Below are 20,764 nucleotides of genomic sequence, written 5' to 3'. Positions count from 1 at the left end.
CTATATTAAAGCCACATAGGCAGAGTTGCAGGTTACAGCTTACAGAAGAACAGGAAGCCAGTGCCTAACCACAAGATGTTCTAAGCTGCTGCCCCTATGTCAAAACCTATGTCAAAAGTCCAAGGTTCAATTAAAGTTTGTTAATGACACATACTCCATAACAGAAGGAGAAGTAAGACCCCATCTCCTTATAAGGTTTTCTCTTCAAGGTAACCACTAAGAAATGAATTAAGTGTTTCCGTGTTACGCTGCCTTTGAGAATGTATAAGAACGCGTGCTTCAATAATGAAGGTTGTTCAGAACTTGCAATGCTAAGCCATGGGCTGGCTTTCTGAACCTGGCTGCCAAATAAACTTTTCCTGTATCCTGAGAAGTCTAAAGCCTGTCATTTTCTGCAACAGGGGCAATATGCTGACTGTAAACTACTTAGAGGGGGTGCAATGTAAAGCACTATGAAGCAGTATATTTGCTATTGCTATTTTAGCAGATTGTTTAAATTCCATCACTGTGACTTGATATCATTCATTTCATTTCATTTTATTTGTCTTGTATGCCGCCCACTCCCGGAGGACTCCGGGCGGCTCACAACAGACAAGGGAAAGGGGATAAATAGACAAGACAACACTTTAAAAAAAAGACGCAACATTCACAATTTCCGTGGGGCTGGGTGTTTCACAAGCCCCCCGGCCTGCTGGAGCAGCCAGGACTTGGTGGCTTTGCGGAAGGCCAGGAGGGTAGTAAGGGTCCGGATCTCCACGGTGAGGTCGTTCCAGAGGGCTGGAGCTGCAACAGAGAAGGCTCTCCCCGGGGGGTCGCCAGACGACATTGGCTGGAGGATGGAATCCGGAGGAGACCTAATCTGTGAGATCTGATCGATCTATGGGAGGTAATTGGCAGGAGGCGGTCTCTCAGGTACCCAGGTCCGATGCCATGTAGGGCTTTATAGGTAGCGACCAGCACCTTGAAGCGGATTCGGAGACTAATGGGTAGCCAGTGCAGCTCGCGGAGGATAGGTGTGACGTCATATCTAGGATTAATGGCCTAGCATGCTAAGATGCATCCATCTAATGTTTATTTGAAAAGTCACGGTTTAACTACAACGGTTATGGTCCAGCATATGTGAGCCCCTTTCTAATTCAAATGGTGGTAGGGGTGCCTTTCCCCCCCATGTTTATAATTGGAAAGTTGGCCATATCTGAACAGGTGCTGGGAAAAAAAGAAAATCAGTGATTTGCACTTTCAAATGGTGCAAACGGTGTTGGGGAGAATGTGTATTACACTGCCTGCATTTTAAAAAAAAATCCTTGCTTTCAATAAGGAAATAATTCATCATATATGGTGTCATATCCACTGCATTTAAGAGTGTGAATATGAGACACCAACTATGATAGTTTAGGACTAATGATTACCAGAAGAGTTGGTAATACTAGAGACTTTTTTTCCATGACATTAGAGCTTTATGTAGCTGAGGTCACAAATTAGCCTTTTGTGAGCTCAAAAGTTCCATCCTAGATGTCCCAGATTCTCTCGCAGTAGCCTTAGCTACAGAAATCAAGATGGGGCATCTATTCAGCCTGTATGTTATCTTCCAGCTACTTCTGTCTTCCTCTTCCCACTGTAAGCAACAACATGCCAATGTAGTAAACTTGAGTCATGTTCCCTCTTTGGGAGGACTGAGAGGTCTATGCCACCTCAATATTCATATTTTTTTAACAAGTGATATATTTAACTTGGAAGACTCAAGAAACAATATATTATTTAGAAATTTGAACTATATTATTATATACTCAACATTGTAAATTATGCCACGATGTTTCAATTTTGATGTTCAGATCTTGATATTTTCTGATCCTTTCTAATTCTTTGTGTTTAATTCTATTATCTATTATTGCCATACCAAGTATCCAGACTTTCTTCTTTTTTAACAGTTAAATCTGTATTATCAGTGTTCAGAAATTCCACAATATTTATACCTGCTCGTTTATTACTACTTTTAAACTCAATCTTCCCATGATTTTTTAGAACAGTACTGGCACATGATATTTTTTACAGATGTTCCAGCTAATCATTTTGGTGACTCTGTTGTTTATAATCAGTTTGTGCAAACTTCTTGCATGAGTTAAGTACCGTATATACTCGAGTATAAGCCGAGTTTTTCAGCCCACTTTTTGGGCTGAAAAAAGCCGGCTCGGCTTATACTCGAGTCTACAACTGGATCCGGCAGTGCTGTTGCCTGTTGGAGGAGGAGGGGATTCCTTCCTGCGAGACCCCGTCCAGAAAAATGCGGGGTGCGGCAGCGGAGCCCCGGGGCTGCTTCTGCTCCATCCGCTGGACTGTTTCCTCGCCTGCCCGCCCGCCCGCTCATTCATTCCGTTTCCTAGCCTGCCTGGCCACTTATTCGTTTCGTTTCCCTCCCCTGCCTGCCCCCTCGTTCATTCCATTTCCTAGCCTGCCAGGGGAAGGATACTATGAAATCCCCCAAATCCTCCCCACTCCAGGGGAAGGATACTATGAAATCTACATTTCCTCCCCACTCCAGGGGAAGGATACTATGAAATCCCCCAAATCCTCCCCACTCCAGGGGTAGGATACTGCAAAATCCCCAATTCCTCCCCACTCCAGGGGAGGAAATAAATATTCAAAAACATTATTGGTATCTATTTTTATTTTTGAAATTTACCGGTAGCTGCTGCATTTCCCATCCTAGGCTTATACTCGAGTCAATAACTTTTCCAGGTTTTTGTGGTAAAATTAGGTGCCTCGGCTTATATTCGGGTCGGCCTATACTCGAGTATATACGGTATATGATCTCCTGTTTCTTACCTCTGTGCACAATCTGCACTTTGAATCATTTGATGATATTTCAATTTTGGCCTTGTTTGCATTAGTTTGAATAGCTTGCTTTTGAGCAGGTAAAATAAAGCCTTCAGTTTCTTTTTTTAATATTCCACTTGTAAGCCCATGCCATTGCTAGGTATTAGCTTTATCTACTTTCTCCTCACTCTTTTGTAAAAATTGAGCATATATTGCTTTTCCTTGCCAGCATTCTGTTCTTGTTTTAATTACATTATTTTGATATTCATATTTTGTTTCCTGCACATTCAAAAAAATTTAAATTGCATCAATGCTTGTTTTTGGTTGTCTTATGTAATAAGCCAGGGATGCTTTCCATCTCTGGCTATTTATTTGACTTGAAGTAAACCTTTACCCCTGTTTCTGTGGGAGAGGTATAATTTATTACTATCATCATAGGATGTAATGCATAGTGAATAGTCATCCGTTTTCTTGTTTTTTTGGTCCAGTTCAGCTTGAGTCCACTTAATATTTGCAGCAGTGTATCATATCATAGGTATAGTCCAGGTTTAGCCAAACAATACCTCACTCTTTGGATCTATTCTTCAGTGATCACATTTTAATTTCTCCATGCTTGATACTATCCAACTGTAAGATGCCCAGATACTGTAGGCTTTATCCTAATTTGGGCATTCAACATTTCAATTCCGTTATTGTTTGTGATTTTACCCCAATTTATTATTACAACAACACATTTCCCTAGGTCAAATTGCATTGCTATATCTGTGTTTAAAATAATTAATGTTTGTCAATTACTAGATTTCAATTTGATTTTCTAATCAAATTGAAGCTTCTGATCATTCATATAAAACAAATGAGAGAGTTTGTTAGATTACTATTATTATTATTATTTGCTGTTTGGTATTCAATATTTCTTCAAAATCACTGAAAGTGAGACTACTAAATTAGGTAATAATGAGTCACCCTGTGAGATATTTATAATTTATTAGATTTATTATAATGGTTCATTGAGTCCCCTTCGGGGGAAAAGGGCAGCATATAAATATAATAAATGAAATGATTGCATAGTCAGTCTGATATTTAGACTGGATTTGGCATTTTTATCCACCTATCAAGTGCTTCCCAAGGATCTAGGATAGGCAGATATTGTTTCATGGTGTTAAAAGATATCATTGTAGGATGTAAGCTGTTCTATGTTAAGCTGCCTTTGGCAATTGATCACAGTGATTTTATTAATGCCAATGGTGTTCAAATGGTGCTCCAGATCTTTTGGGATTACACCCAAAGGGGTCTATTATTAGTGATCCTATCTCTGCTTTATTTTGCCACGATGGTTCTTTTGTCTGTCTTATCAACAATTGTTAAGACTCAGATGTCATGTGGCAGGTGCTTGTCTGTTTGAAAAGGAAGTGGGGTTTGCTCTTATTTTTGTATTCTACAGGAAATCTTTGACTTACAACCATTTGTTTGGTGGGTGTTCAAAGTTACAAGAGCATTGAAAAAGTGACATGATCATTTTTCACACTTATGACTGTTGCAGCATTCCCATGGTCACGCAATCAACATTTGGGTGCTTAGCAACTTGCATGCATTTATGACAGTTACACTGCCCCAGGTCATATGATCACCATTTGTAATCTTCCCAGCCAGCCTCCAAGACCGATGCCCTGATTAAATCATGAGCCCTCCCCTCTCTAGGAACTAGAGCAGCGTTTCTCAACGTTGTCAACTTGAAGATGTCTGTACTTCAACTCCCAGAATTTGCTGGCTGGGGAATTCTGGGAGTTGAAGTCCAGACATCTTCAAGTTGACAAGGTTGAGAAACACTGAACTAGAGCAAAGTCAATGGGAAAAGCCAGATTCGCTTTATGAATGCATGATTTGCTTATTAACTGCAGTGATTACTTAAGAAATGTGACAAAAAAGGTCATAAAATGGGATACAATTTGTTTAGCTAGTGCTTTGCTTAGCAACAGAAATTTTGGATTCAATTGTTGTCATATGTCAAGGACTCAGTTCATAACTGCCTTGTCTGTATTGGTGAGAGTGTTCTTAGTGTTCCTTGATTAGGTTGTTGCTTAGTGTAGACGTGTTTGTGTTGGTATTCCTTGATTGGGGTATTGTTTACTTCTTGATCATTGGTCTAGGTCAGGGGTGTCAAACTCAAGGCCTGTGAGGTACATCTGGCCCACAGGCCCTCCCTGAAAACAATGATGGACTGGCCCGTGGTCCCTCTGTCAGTGAAAAGGAGCCCGGGCAGGCTGCGGGCCGCCTCCCCAAGCTCTGTTTTCACTCGCAATGGGCTGCAAGAGGTAGTCGTGACCAAAAACAAAGCCGGACAGCAGTGGTGGGTTTCAAAAATTGTTCGAACCTACTTTGTGGGTGTGGCCTCCTTTGTGGGGGTGGCTTGCCACCCATGTGACCGGATGGGAGTGGCTTGCTACCCATGTGACCGGATATGAAGATGCCGACGACACTTCTCAGAACCACCTTAAATTGCCTCACACACAGCACTGGCATGCATAAGAATATGATGTAAACTTGTTTTTCAAAAGGCATGTTTGGTTTGCGTTAAAACAACTTCAACACACACAATGTTCTGATTGCACCACAAACGCAGTAGTCATCCTTACCTTTCACAGAGACACTGAGTTTTATAAATAGGAGCCTGATAGTGTAGAATAATCATATCCAAGGACCAGTGGTGGGTTTCCAAAAATTTTGGAACCTCTTCTGTAGGTGTGGCCTGCTTTCCGGGTCCACTGGTGGAACCTCTTCTAACCGGTTCGGTAGATTTGACGAACCGGTTCTACCGAATAGGTGCGAACTGGTAGGAACCCACCTCTGCCGGACAGGCTGCGCATGCCCCCCTCCCCACTCTGTTTTCGCTGTCAGAGGGCTGCAAGGGACTTTCACTGCAGAAAACGGAGCCTTGATGAGTAACATCAAGCTGGCCACATGACCACAATCCCCCGAGGTCAAACACAATTCTGATGTGGTTCTCAATTAAATCGAGATTGACACCCCTGGTCTAGATATTAATCTTGGGGTTATTCTCGGCTCATATGGGTGTTGATTGCTGGTGAGAAGGTGTTTGGTTTTTTCCGTTTCCTTTTGGGTTTTTTGACTGACTCTTGAGGGGTATGTAAATGTTGTTGATCTCTGTGCCTGTTGATGGCTGATTTCTCTGCGTGCCAGGCCCCCAAGAATTCTCTGATGTTTTGGGATGGATGGATCTAGGTTGCTTACAGTTTCCCAGTTGAAACTATGGTTGAGTCTATCCATGGGTTGTGAAATTAAGAAGTTTTCATCATGTCTTGACTACTAGGTGGTGTTCAAGGAGGTGTTCTGCTAGTCTTCTGCTTGTTTGTCCTACACAGTAGGTGTTACAGTCCTTACCCTCTATGTTATAGATAACTCCTGTTTTTTTCTTCTTCTGAGGCTGCTGTGTCTTTTAGTTTACTTAGGACGCTTTGGAGAGCTTTAGTTAGTTTGTGTGCTACAGCAATGCCATGTGGTTATAATGGTCTCATGGTAGTTTCTGAGATATTTTTTGATATATGATACTGTTATCTTTTTCACAGCTCGTATTAATTGAGCTATGGTAGACTGAGACGTTTTCATAAAGTTGCGTGGGTATCCATTTTGTTGGAAAACCTTGTATAGATGTTCTGATTCTATTTTCTGATGTTCAGTGTTGCTGCAATGTGTTTGTGCATTGGAGACAGTTTCTCTTATAGGAGGTTGGGTTGTTAGTTTGGTACTGATAGTGAAGCTATCGGTTGATGTAGGTAGTTTTTCAATAGACTTATGTCTGAAAAAGTAAACTAACCATCTTAAATAAACCAAAACACCTAACACTTAAGTACTCAGTAAGTCTTCATGGTATACCACAGTGTTTCTCAACCTTGTCAACTTGAAGATGTCTGGACTTCAATTCCCAGAATTCCCCAGCCAGCTGGCTGGGGAATTCTGGGAGTTGAAGTCCAGACATCTTCAAGTTGACAAGGTTGAGAAACACTGGTATACCAGCTTCAGTACATTTTCTTCACTGTTTTTCAAATATTTTTCCAATGCCCTCTTTTTTCCTCTTCAATCAACTCCTGTACTTGAAACATCCCACCTGTTTTCCTTGGTAAGTAGAGTCTGTCAACATCACTCGGGGGAGGGGGGGATGAAGAGCATGATTCATTGTCATTATTTTTTGGTCTTATCCACAGCTTTTCGTTCTGCTTGAGCCCAGTCCACTATTACAGCTATGAATGTAATGACTGGAATTGTCTGGCTCTGCCTTGATGGTATTTTCTCGGTTCCACCACAAAACTGCGTTCGACTAAAGCGCGCTCGACGAAACCGCATAGCTGACGTCATCACAGTGCGACGAAAAAAGCACGCTGCGAACGCGAAAGCTAAAATTAACCCCTAAACCTAAACCTAACCCCCCTAAACCTAATCCTAAACCTAACCCTAAACCTAACCCTTAACCTAACGCTAAACCTAACGCTAACCCTTAACCTAACCCTAAACCTAACCCTAACGCTTAACCTAACCCTAAACCTAACCCTAACCCTAACCCTAACGCTTAACCTAACCCTTAACCTAACCCTAAACCTAACCCTAAACCTAACCCTAAACCTAACCCTTACCTTAACGTGAATCGGCTTGCTTTCAAAGCACTATTTAAAGTGCCCTTTTTTCTCCGTGGTCGCTGTTGTCACCCTGCTGATGACGTCAGCGATGCGGTTTAATCGGGTGCGGTTTAGTGGAGCGCGGTTTTGTCGTGCCACGATTTTCTCCACTGAGCTTGGACCTTAAGATCTTCATTCTTTTGATGTATTCACTTCTAATCTTCTTCTTGACTTCAGTGTGCTTGATATTGTCAATTTCAAGAATGATCATGTATTTGTAGTGATTATTCGGGGTGATTGACAGAGGAATCGGTGCAATGACAAATAGTAGAGGTGATAGCAAATCTCCTTGAAAGTTTCCTCTTTTGATATTAACATCTCCCAGTCTACCACCATTCATCAATGTCTTCCATCGTGCCACTGATCTTTGCACAAAACCTCTGATATTTCTACTGACATCTGTTATTAATCCTCACTACGTTCAAGTTGGTCTTCCTTCTCTTGCAGTTTTCCAGAATCATCTTGTCAATTAGGAGTTGATGTTTTGTTCCTCCGCTATTTGAGTGGCTTCCTTTCTAGTCAGGTGGAAAGAACTTGTTTTCAACTAGGTGCTGTTGAACTCCAACAGGGACAACATCAGTTAAGGACTTGAAAGTTGTTGGTAAGCAGATAATTGGCCTGTAGTTTGTCTGATGCTATCCTTTTTGCTGGATCTTTCATTATAGGAAGGTTTTGCCAGATGTTAACCATTCTTCAATCTCACCTCCTTGCAGCATGTTAATTGCTTAGCAAGGAATAAATGTAGACCAGTCAGATGTTTCAACTAAAATCCAAGCAATTCATCTTCATTTGATGCCTACCATTTCTTGAAACCCCCTCCCCCCAATTATTGCAAGTTTTCTTTTCAGCTTCTTTTTTTATTCTTATCCACCTCTATTAATATCTATATAATATCTATATAAATAAAAATGTAATGGTTATTTGTTCAAAATCGCTAACCTCCAAAAGTTCTTCACCGATTGCTTATTTTGATTTTCTTACATTTTGTTAAAGAATTATATGAAGCTTTGTTATTTATTCCTTTAATTGTCTTGGATATTGGTGAGTGAATAATCTCTTCACTAATGAAGAGATTATTCACTAATGTGACCAGAACTACAGCTTACCAACACTGAGGTGTATGTTATATTGCACAGATAAAATGTATAGATTAGGGTTTTCTAAAATATCCTACTGGTCTCCTACAGTTTGTGATCTTCAGCATTTGCAAATCAAATCAGACAAAGATGAACATAGTAACAGCTCAGAAGTACCATGGCTTGTGAACATCTATGGCAATGGCAGGAGATGCCAAGGAATTATCCTGAGCAGTTGGTGGATCTTGACGGCAGCCAACTGCTTCCTAATGATGTGAGTAATGGAAGAAATTGGAACAAGTTTTCCTTCTAGGAATGATTGGCATATGGAGAAATATAATACCAAGCAACTTCCAGGTTATGGGGAAGTCCTGCCACCAGGATCATCTCCCTTGATTAGTTCATGCTATGTATGTCTTGTAGGAATCCGAGCCAAGTAGAGTTGACTGGATCACATGGGCGTTTCTCCACCAATACAGTGAGCCAATTTCTGCTACATCGGGGCTTCAGTTCTTGGAATACAGCACCCAATAATGACATGGGACTCATCTTACTTGGCCAGCCAGCTGATTTGAGAAGGCAAGACATGTGGCCAGCTTGTATCCCCAAAGAACAAAAACCTTATGACAAAACAGAGGAATGCATGATTTTGGAACAAAGTACTAATGGTGAGTTTGGGAGCCTTCCATTTGGGTTTTGGGATATCAGAAAAATGTATTGGGATCAATGCTACAAGTACAGATTTAAAAAAAACCAGCTAACTAAAGGTAGAATTTAGTGCATTTCAGTCACGTGCGGTGAGGTTTATGGCTGGCGAGGCACTGACACAAATTGTTTTAGACTTGTGGACTTCAACTCCCAGAATTCCACAGCCAGGCATGCTCAGTTCCGATTTAAAGAGATAGGAGAATGACGTGCCTCACCTACGTCAGGAATTTTTCAGCTTTTAACCCTTGCTTAACTCTGCTCGAGTGATCATAAAACGCCTAAAGTCAGACTAGATGAGGCACGTCGTTCTCCTGCCTCCTCCTGTAGAGGGCGCTTTTCTAGAGGATTTTTTAAACAGTTAAGCAGAGTCATCCATGGTGACTCTGGGAGCAACTAGCTCAGCCTGACCTCAGCTCTTGCCTTTTTCTTACATTTTTTTTTCTTTTCATGATGACAGTGGTGAGGCTCTGCCTGCCCTGCCTCCCCTGAGTGCACGTCACTGGTGCATTTGGCACAACTGTAAAGAATTATTGGATAAGCATGGCACCTAGTATTTGACATGCAATCGATATTATTTTTAGGGAATTGTTTATTCTTGCTGCTTTGGAAGTATTTGAAAATATGGGGCAAAAACCAGAAAAAAGGATAAGCAGCTTTCTTAGAATTGGATAATTTAAAAAAATAATAAAGAGTACCAATATTTAAAGTATAATATTGCACATATATAGTCATGAAACGTGACCCGTCAAAACCGCGGTCCACAAAAGCGCGCTCGACGAAAGCGCGCATTTGACGTCATCACAGCGTGACGAAAAAAATTAAAAATTGAAATAAAAATAAAATTAAAGCAAGCCGATTCACATAAAGGTAAGGGTTAGGTTAAGGGTTAGGGTTAGGTTTAGAGCGTTAGGGTTACGTTTAGCGTTAGGTTAAGGGTTAGCATTAGGTTTAGCGTTAGGTTAAGGGTTAGGTTTAGGGTTAGATTTAGGGTTAGGTTTAGGGTTAGGTTTAGGGTTAGGTTTGGGGGGGTTAGGGTAAGGTTTTCGCTTTATTTTGACATTTATCGATCACAGCGCGATGTTTTCGTCGCGCTGTGATGATGTCACGTACGCGCTTTCGTCGAGCGCGATTTTGTCGTCCGCGGTTTTGTGGTGGAACCGTCATGAACATATTAAGAGAAAAGAAGCACTGCAGGAAACCTTGACATAGCATAACAGTTCACGTAGCTGAGGATCTTTTCTCCCTTTCTATAGAAACCACAAAGTTGTTGGTAAAGATCACCTCTGTGGAGAGTCTGAGTGTCTTAGAGTGTTCTAAACACTGGCCTGGATCTACAAATCAACGGAACTTGTGCGTTGAAAGAAAAATACCTCCTATGGATGCAGATTGCAAGGTAATCTATATAAATGGATTCGGGGTCAAATCTATGGATGAAGAAATTTTTTTACTATGCTTTCCTTGACCATTTTAACTCATGCAGTGGTGGGTTTCAAAAATTGTTCGAACCTACTCTGTGGGTGTGGCCTCCTTTGTGGGAGTGGCTTGCCGCCCATGTGACCGGATGGGAGTGGCTTGCCACCCATGTGACCGGATATGAAGATGCCGCCGACACTTGTCAGAACCACCTTAAATTACCTCTCACACAGCACTGGCATGCATAAGAATATGATGCAAACTTGTTTTTTTAAAAGGCATCTTTGGTTTGCATTAAAACAACTTCAACACACGCAATGTTCTGATTGCACCACAAACGCAGTAGTCATCCTTCCCTTTCACAGAGGCCCTGAGTTTTATAAATAGGAGCATGATAGTGTAGAATAATCATATCCAAGGACCAGTGGTGGGTTTCAAAAATTGTTCGAACCTACTCTGTGGGTGTGGCCTCCTTTGTGGGAGTGGCTTGCCACCCATGTGACTGGATGGGAGTGGCTTGCCGCCCATGTGACCGGATATGAAGATGCCGACGGACACTTGTCAGAACCACCTTCAATTACCTCACACACAGCACTGGCATGCATAAGAATAGGATGTAAACTTGTTTTTTAAAAGGCATCTTTGGTTTGCGTTAAAACAACTTCAACACACGCAATGTTCTGATTGTACCACAAACGCAGTAGTCATCCTTCCCTTTCACAGAGGCACTGAGTTTTATAAATAGGAGCATGATAGTGTATAATAATCATATCCAAGGACCAGTGGTGGGTTTCAAAATGTTTTGGAACCGCTTCTGTAGGTGTGGCCTGCTTTCCGGGTCCACTGGTGGAATCTCTTCTAACCGGTTCGGTAGATTTGACGAACCGGTTCTACCGAATAGGTGCGAACTGGTAGGAACCCACCTCTGAACTCATGGCTATGAAGGCCATTGAAATAATGACCCTTCCAAGGCTGTCTTATTTAACTACATAATTAAAACCTGAACGCTACCGTTTCAAAGCAGGGGTAAAGCCTTTTCGATCTGTTTCAGAATAGTTTCTGTGCTTTTAGTGTTTAGTGTTGCTGGAATAATTTGGATTTGCTAACCAAGAAAATCTATTTTTAAAACTCATTGGATGTGTCAGAAGTCTGGTTGTGTTGGCTGAACCCAGCCCTTTATAACAGTGTCGGTGATTAAAAATTTCAACTGCATAGCCAATTCACCAGCAAAAAAATCACCCAGTATTTTAGTCTCTTTTTGTTGCCTAGTTGATTTTCATGCCTTCTTTCTTCTTCTCCTGTAGGTGCCTGTAGGTACTCCAGTGGTGTGCAATGACCCAGGTACATCAAATTGGGAAGTGATGGGCATTGTGAGCCAAAGTTTGCACAACTGTTCTGGTCCTATTTTGGCTGCCAAGCTTTTAACCCACCTAAAATGGCTAAGGCAGGAGGGATCCCTAGAAAATCCTCTTCAGCAAGAATTATCTCCGGGTACTTCAGGTGTATCGATCATATCCGAAACAATGAACAAGACGCCGTCAGCAACTCAGCAAGTATCAACAGCAGCCCCAATTTCTCAAATAACCGTATCACTGCCAGCGGCCAATGATGTACCTCTTACAGAATCCCACGATAACAAAACATCGACATCATCAAGGCAGGTCCTCCCCCAAACTGAGAATGTAGAAGCCAGAACTGAACAGGCATCACCTGTAACAATGTTGGTCACCCAAAGGACCTCTACAACGATTACAAAAGTATCGTCTAAAACCTCTTCCAAACTTAGCAAGCTTTTATCTGCGATATCCACAGAAGCACCCCAGTCTCAATCTGTAATCTCTTCTACAACCGAAGAAAGTTTTGAAATGTCCAGAACGAAACAGCCCTTCTGGAACACTAGAGAGTCACAGCCTGTAACACCTACAGCTGTCGGGTATGAAACCCGTGGGAAATCTTTCACCAAACAGCTGCCTTTCACAGCTCAACCAATTTTTGTCACACAAACAAGTATATTGCCATCGAAGCCTTTGCCACCTTTAGAGACCACTACTAGGGAACTTCCAACATCCAGTACCGCAACAGATATCAATGAAGGTTTACCCATTCATCTTATCACAGTTGACAAGGAACCATAGTTGCCAAGGAACCATAGTTGCCAAGGAGCAAACAGGAGGTTCCATTTCTGGCATGAATTGCCCCACCCAGCGTAGCCACAGTCTCCCATCGTCATTTCTGAGTAGGCAGCTCTGAAACTGGGTGCTGTGAGGTGGCGCAGAATTGCTTTGATCAGGAGAATCCTCACAAGAATGAGAGAGGAATCAGGAAGGGTAATGAAGGTAGCAGACATCCAGAAACATACACATCACGGGACATCAGTCTAATCAATCATTTATTTATTTTTTGTTACGGTTTTCTTTTCTTTCTCTAATGGGTTTAAAATAAAATGTTTCTAGTATAGCACTATGGCTTAGCCATTCTCTCTGTGAAAGAAAGCTACCAATATGATTGAACCAAAAACATTCAAAAGGGACTGTGGACAGGAAACTAATCCAAGTCAACAGAAGAATAGCAGTCTTGTGCACATCATATATTTAAAGAAATGGATATCGTTCGAAATTAAATATTGAGGGGATTTAGTAACCAGCACATTAACAAAGGCAACTACTGTATATAATGATGAACATTCTGAGAATTATAAATAGTCAATGTACAAATTGCATAGTGCATTATTTAATAGTAGTGATAGATTTGCTTTGGAAATAAATTTAGAAAATATGGTTTATTATTTTATGATCAAAACTCTATAAAGACTAAATTACAGGTGGGGAACTGAATTTTTGTTAAAACACTTCCAGGTATGGATCGAGTAATGGATATTGAGGGCCATGTGACACTATTTGAATCAGAGGGGCGGGGAGGGGGGGTTGTTTCACAGATTTATTCATTGCAGCTGCTTGTTTTTTTTGTTCTATGCCTGTTTTTTTTTTTCCAGTTAGAAAATCTACTGAAATTTGAATCATTTGGTAGACCAAGTTTGTCTTCAGGTAAGGCAGATATAATTGTTGACTCTCAGGGCGGGCTGTAGCAGATTTATATACACCTACACACACACATGATTATATATAAAACAAAAACTAATACAAACTAATATAAAATAAGTAAATGGAAAGAAAGAGAAATCAAAGAGAAGTGAAAGGAAGAAAAAAGGAAAACAATAAAAAAATAAAGGATAATCAATTATTTTATAATCATAAGTTTTTAACTCTAAGGTTACAGGCTCATTTCAATTCTGTACAGTTTGTACCTCTTGAATAATTTGGGCTTCGTTATGCACTTTATATGCTATGATTAAAAGTGCTCTAAGTGAACAGAAAGCTTTGGACAAGATACCACATAAAGAAGCTGAATACTACCTAGATGAATGCAACGACCCTGTTTTTTGACTGCAATTCGTATGTGATGTCATTACAAATCATTGTATTTTGCTTAAATTGGATTAAAAAAGGATTATTTAGATGGCACATTCACAAGCACAAACATATGTACTACCTAATATTTCTCTGCATTTTAATAAATCCTTTTATGCACTTTAAGCTTTGTTTCTAAGTTAATGGGGAATTTGTACTCAGGTTTAATATCATGGATGCAATCTTTATGATTGAGTTTGCAGTGTATTCTGTCTATGTTTGTGCCTTTGTGACCAACTGGTCAGCCTCCTTTTTGTCAGTTCCTGAATTTGCCGAAAGAAGTTGAGTTTTAATTAAGGCAGAGAGAGGCAGGCTAGTTGTGTCTTGGAAGGATGTTATTTAAGTTAAGAATATATGAAGTGATGTCTCCAAGATCGGCAAAGCTAAAATAATTGACTTTTTTTTTTCATTTAAGAATAGAGTTTGGAAGGAACAGATGCATTTTTATTACAAAAATGCCACTACAAATCAGATATTTACTGCCCGACTTCAGTAGTATGCTGTGTTCTTCCATTTGGAGCACTGTATCTTCCATCATTCCTTTTACGGTTTCACGTATTCAAGGGGGAAAAAAATCTGATTTTCTGGTTTTTCCTGTAATAAACTCATATCTTCCACTATCTGACATATCAAGAAACCTTATGGGAAAATCTGAAGACTTGAAAATCCAGAAATGGCACAAGGAGTTTGAAGGAAGGAGTTTGTAAACTTTTAGGTGAAAAAATGAAAAATCTATTGACCACAGCTATGGATGATATAACACTAGAACAAACAAGTGAGAAAGGAATGGAGAAGGATAGTTATAACTGAGAACATTGACTAAAGATTGTTGTGAACTGAATAGCAAGACATGTAGATTCATAGCTGCCACAGTACTTTAGTACATAGTACTGAAATTTATTTATCTCTGGTTCTTACAAAATCAGAGAGAGATTTCAAGTGAGGTTCTGCAAAGGTCACTCCTGAGTCTTTTACTCTCCAGCACTTTTATTAATTTTTTGGTAGTAGGCAAAAAGGCAATGCAAACTTAACACTGCATTAACAGAGGTATAGAATCAAGATAATATGTATTGTATTGTATTGTATTGTATTTAATGGATTTGTAGGCCGCCCAATCCCGGAGGACTCCGGGCGGCTTACAGAAGTGAATTATCAAAAAATAAATAAATAAAGAATTAAAAAAGACAAAGACAACAGTTTAAAAATCACCATGCACCCAATCTGATCGGGGCTGGACCTCAGTAATGAGGTCAACAGCCCCAGGCCTGTCGGAATAGCCAGGTTTTGACAGCTTTTCGGAAGGCCATGAGAGTGGGGAGGGTCCGGATCTCTTGGGGTAGTTCGTTCCATAGGGTCGGAGTGGCTACAGAGAAGGCCCTCCTCTGAGGAGCCGCCAGCCGACATTGCCTGGCTGACGGCACCTGAAGGAGGCCCGCCCTGTACGATATTACCGGCCGTTGGGAGGTATGCGGCAGTAGGCGGTCTCGCAGGCATCCAGGTCCTAAGCCATGTAGGGCTTTAAAGGTAATAACCAGCACCCTGAATCGCATTCGGAGACCAATAGGAAGCCAGTGCAGCTCGCGGAGGATAGGTGTAACGTGGGTGTATCTTGGTACACCCAATATCGCTCGTGCGGCTGCGTTCTGGACCAGTTGTAGTCTCTGAACGCTTTTCAGGGTCAGCCCCATGTAGAGCGCATTACAGTAGTCTAGTCTTGAGGTGACGAGAGCGTGAGTGAATACTAATGAAGTATTAGTAGCACTTTATAAAACATTAATAAGATCACACTTGGAATACTGTATCCAGTTATGGTCACCACAATATAAAAATGATGTTGAGACTTTAGAAAGAGTGCAGAGAAGAGTAACAAAGATCATTAGGGGGACGGAGGCTAAAACATATGAAGAACAGTTAGAGGAATTAGATATGTTTATAGTGAAAAGAAGGACTAGGGGTGACAAGATAGCAGCGTTCCAATATCTGAGGGGTTGCCACAAAGATGAGGGGTCAACTTATTTTCAAAGCACCAGGAGGCAAGACAAGAAGCAATGGATGGAAACTAATCAAGGAGAAAAGCAATCTAGAACTAAGGGGAAAATTGTTAATTATTAATGTTAATTATTTGGGTGAAGGAAAGGAAGAGAAAACTTATCAAATTTTCAGATAAAGTTGGATGGAATAGCCAATGTCCTACAAGACATAAATAGAAACATCATGATTGGTTGGAGAAATGGGCTGGAAGTAACTGAATTTTAATAGAAGCTACTGCAGAGTTATTTACCAAAATCAAATGCACATATAAACTGGGGGAGGAGACACTTGGCTTTGTAATAGTATTTGAGAGTTGGGGAAAGGATAGTTGATTGCAAAGTGGCCCCAGACGCAATTTTTAATTGCCTGAATAGAATAACCGGACATAATTTCTCTGTTTTCTGTCTGAATGAATCTAGGTTCCACCACAAAACCGCGGTCGACTAAAGCGCGCTCGACGAAACCGCGTACCTGACGTCATCACAGCGCGACGAAAAAAGCACGCTGTGAGCGGTAAAGCTAAAATTAACGCGTAAACCTAAACCTAACCCCCCCGAAACCTAACCCTAAACCTAACCCTAAACCTAACCCTTAACCTAACCCTAAACCTAACCCTAAACTTAACCCTAAACTTAACCCTTAACCTAACGCTAAACCTAACGCTAACCCTTAACCTAACCCTAAACCTAACCCTAACCCTTAACCTAACCCTAACCCTAACCCTAAACCTAACCCTTACCTTAACGTGAATCGGCTTGCTTTAAAAGCACTTTTTAAAGCGCCCTTTTTTCTCCGCAGTCGTATTTGTCGCGCTGCTGATGACGTCAGGTACGCGCTTTAATCGGGCGCGCTTTAGTGGACCGCGGTTTTGTCGTGCCACATGAATCTAGAGTATTGTATCCTGTTTTGGCTGGATTCAATCACCTCATAGCTTCTTCTAATTATTTGATTCTGTGATCCTAGGCAAATGGTTTTTTTTTTCCAATTCAAGTGAACTTATAAGAATGTCTGAATACTAATATTAATATATACAATATTATAAGGCGAATTATGTATGAACAAGGAATAATTGTGGATCATAATTTTTATGAGGACACAGCAATTGAATGAGATACCAACCTCTCCCAGTTTTGGTCTCTTTTCCCTCAAACCAGGCTGGACTTAATCTATGCACTGCAATAAACCTGACTTAAATTGTTGTTAACATTAGTCCCATTATGTGGAAATCAAATATTAGGAGATAAGAAATATTAGACTTTGTCAAGGAGAACAAAAACTGGGGAGGGCAGCAGGAAAACCTTGAACAAACATCCAAAATCTTTACTCTCAGTGAAAGTGCTTGAAGGCATAAGGAAATGATTTTGCAAGTGACTGGAAAAAGATACTATGGGTTTACCTGTTATTTTACCTTTGTGACCATTTTTGTTTTAAAATCAGGAATCAATTGGTTTACACAGAAAATTAGAATATTGTGAAAAGGTGCAATATTCTAGGTTCAAAGTATCCCACTCTAATCAGCTAATTAAGCCATAACACCTGCAAAGGGTACCTGAGCCTTTAAATGGTCTCTCAGTCTGGTTCAGTAGGAATCACAATCACGGGAAAGACTGCTGATCTGACAGTTGTGCAGAAAACCATCATTGACACCCTCCATAAGGAGGGAAAGCCTCGAAAGGTAATTGCGAAAGAAGTTGGATGTTCCCAAAGTGCTGTATCAAAGCACGTTAATCGAAAGTTATGTGGAAGGGGAAAGTGTGGAAGAAAAAGGTGCACAAGCAGCAGGGATGACCGCAGCCTGGAGAGGATTGTCAGGAAAAGGCCATTCAAAAGTGTTGGGGACTTTCACAAGGAGTGGACTGAGGCTGGAGTCAGTGCATCAAGAGCCACCACACACCGACGGATCCTGGACATGGGCTTCAAATGTCGTATTCCTCTTGTCAAGCCGCTCCTGAACAACAAACAACATCAGAAGCGTCTTACCTGGGCTAAAGAAAAACAGACCTGGTCTGTTGCTCAGTAGTCCAAAGCCTTCTTTTCTGATGAGAGCAACTTTTGCATCTCATTTGGAAACCAAGGACCCAGAGTATGGAGGAAGGATGGAGAGGCACACACTGCAAGATGCTTGAAGTCCAGTGTGAAGTTTCCACAGTCTGTGTTGATTTGGGGAGTCATGTCATCTGCTGGTGTTGGTCCACTGTGCTTCATTAAGTCCAGGGTCAACTCAGCCGTCTACCAGGAGATTTTGGAGCACTTCATGCTTCCTTCCACTGACGAGCTTTATGGGGATGCTGACTTCATTTTCCAGCAGGACTTGGCACCTGCCCACACTGCCAAAAACACCAAAACCTGGTTCAATAACTGTGGGATTACTGTGCTTGATTGGCCAGCAAAATCGCCTGACCTGAACCCCATAGAGAATCTATGGGGCATTGCCAAGAGAAAGATGAGAGACATGAGACCAAACAATGCAGAAGAGCTGAAGGCCGCTATTGAAGCATCCTGTTCTTTCATAACACCTCAGCAGTGCCACAGGCTGATAGCTTCCACGCCACGCCGCATTGAGGCAGTAATTGCTGCAAAAGGGGCCCAAACCAAGGACTGAGTACCTATGCATGCCTATACTTTTCAGAGGTCCGATATTGTTCTATGTACAATCCTTGTTTTATTGATTGCATGTAATATTCTAATTTTCTGAGATGGTGGATTTGGGGTTTTCGTGAGCTGTACGCCATAATCATCACAATTATGACAAATCACGGCTTGAACTACCTTGCTTTGCATGTAATGTAGTCTATCTCTTATGCAATGAGTCTTATCTCATATATTAGTTTCACCTTTTAAGTTGCATTACTGAAATAAATGAACTTTTGCACGATATTCTAATTTTTCGAGTTTCAACTGTATGCTGGTCTATATAACCATAGCAGAGATTTGATTCAATCTACAGTATTATTACTGCGTGACCCGACAAAAGCGCGAACGTCATAAGCGCGCCGACAAAACCGCGGCGCTAAAACCGCGATGTCAAAAGCGCATCGACAACAGTGCGCCAACAACAGCGCGCTGACAGAAGCGCGATTTAAGTTAAGGTAAGGTTTAGGGTCAGGTTTAGGGTTAGGTTTAGGGTTAGGGTTAGGGTTAGGTTTAGGGTTAGGTTTAGGGTTAGGTTACAGCGCGCTTCTGTCGGCGCGCTGTTGTCGGCGCGCTTCAGGGCTCATTCGTCGCTCATTCGTCGTGCGGTTTTGTCGGTGCGGTTTTGTCACCGTGGTTTAGTCAGGCGGGCTTTTTTCATTCGCGCATTTGTGGTGGAACCTTATTACTTTATAATAGGAGTCCACATTGTTTGTTGTTCTCTTTTGGCTGACCACTTTGGGAACATAGAACAGTTGGCCTAGGGTGGCCATTTGGTCTAGAAGAGTTATTCTGAGGAAGCCCTGCCATCTCAGCCGAGGTGGCGCAGTGGTTAGGGTGCAGTACTGCAGCCACTTCAGCTGACTGTTATCTGCAGTTCGGCGGTTCAAATCTCACCGGCTCAAGGTTGACTCAGCCTTCCATCCTTCCGAGGTGGGTGAAATGAGGACCCAGACTGTGGGGGCGATATGCTGACTCTGTAAACCGCTTAGAGAGGGCTGAAAGCCCTATGAAGCGGTATATAAGTCTAACTGCTATTGCTATTGCTATTGCTATTGCTATTGCTCTGTCTCTAGCTCTGGCTCAGTCCCTTCAGATGCAGTTTTGCAAAAGGTCAGAGTATCAAGGACAAACAATAACATCATCATTCCCATTTTCCCCACCTCCCTTGCTTTGCTACCTGCCTCCAATCCAAACTTAATCTACAATTTGTCCAGGGATATTGACTTGTTATCAGATTTTATTTGTAGGAGATCAGTTGCCAAATCTGCCCTATTTATCTAATTTCCTATCAAAAAGGACAATCCTGGTCAGAGCAATGAAAATATCATTTTAGAAAAGAGAAGATTTCAGTCATCTAAATGTAATCTGGTTGATTGGTTGATTGCTTTAGGTTTATTATTAACTTTGAATGTTTCCTGCTAGTACAATATCAGGTTAAAATCAGTGACGTGCAGTGAGGTTTATGGCTGGTGAGGCACTGACACAATTATTTTTAGACTTCTGGATTTCAACTCCCAGAATTCCACAGCCAGGCATGCTCAGTTCCGATTTAAAGCAACAGCATTTGTGTTTCTCCTTTGCGAAATAAATTTTCCTTCATTCTTTTTCTTCTCCCTCCCCCTCCTTCCTCCCTCTCTCCCTCCCTTCCCCCTCTCTCAAACAGACACACGCACACAGAGAAGTTGAATCCCTCTCTCACTCACTTAGTCACTCTCAAACAAACACAAACACAGAAGTTGGATTGGATATATTTTCCATATATGGCTCCTCTGCCATACCCCCCCCCATTCCCCTGCTGTCTTCCAATCCGAGCCTTTGATTGCAGGTGGAGCCACGTTGCCTTTTCAAACTTGTAATCAGTGAAGCTGGGCTTATATACCTTTATCTAGCTCTGTGTGTGTGTGTGTGTGTGTGTGTGTGTGTTTGAAAAGGC

This window comes from Thamnophis elegans, chromosome 2, assembly GCF_009769535.1.
Source record: "Thamnophis elegans isolate rThaEle1 chromosome 2, rThaEle1.pri, whole genome shotgun sequence".
Taxonomy (NCBI): Eukaryota; Metazoa; Chordata; class Lepidosauria; order Squamata; family Colubridae; genus Thamnophis; species Thamnophis elegans.
Note: the sequence above shows the minus strand (reverse complement) of the source record.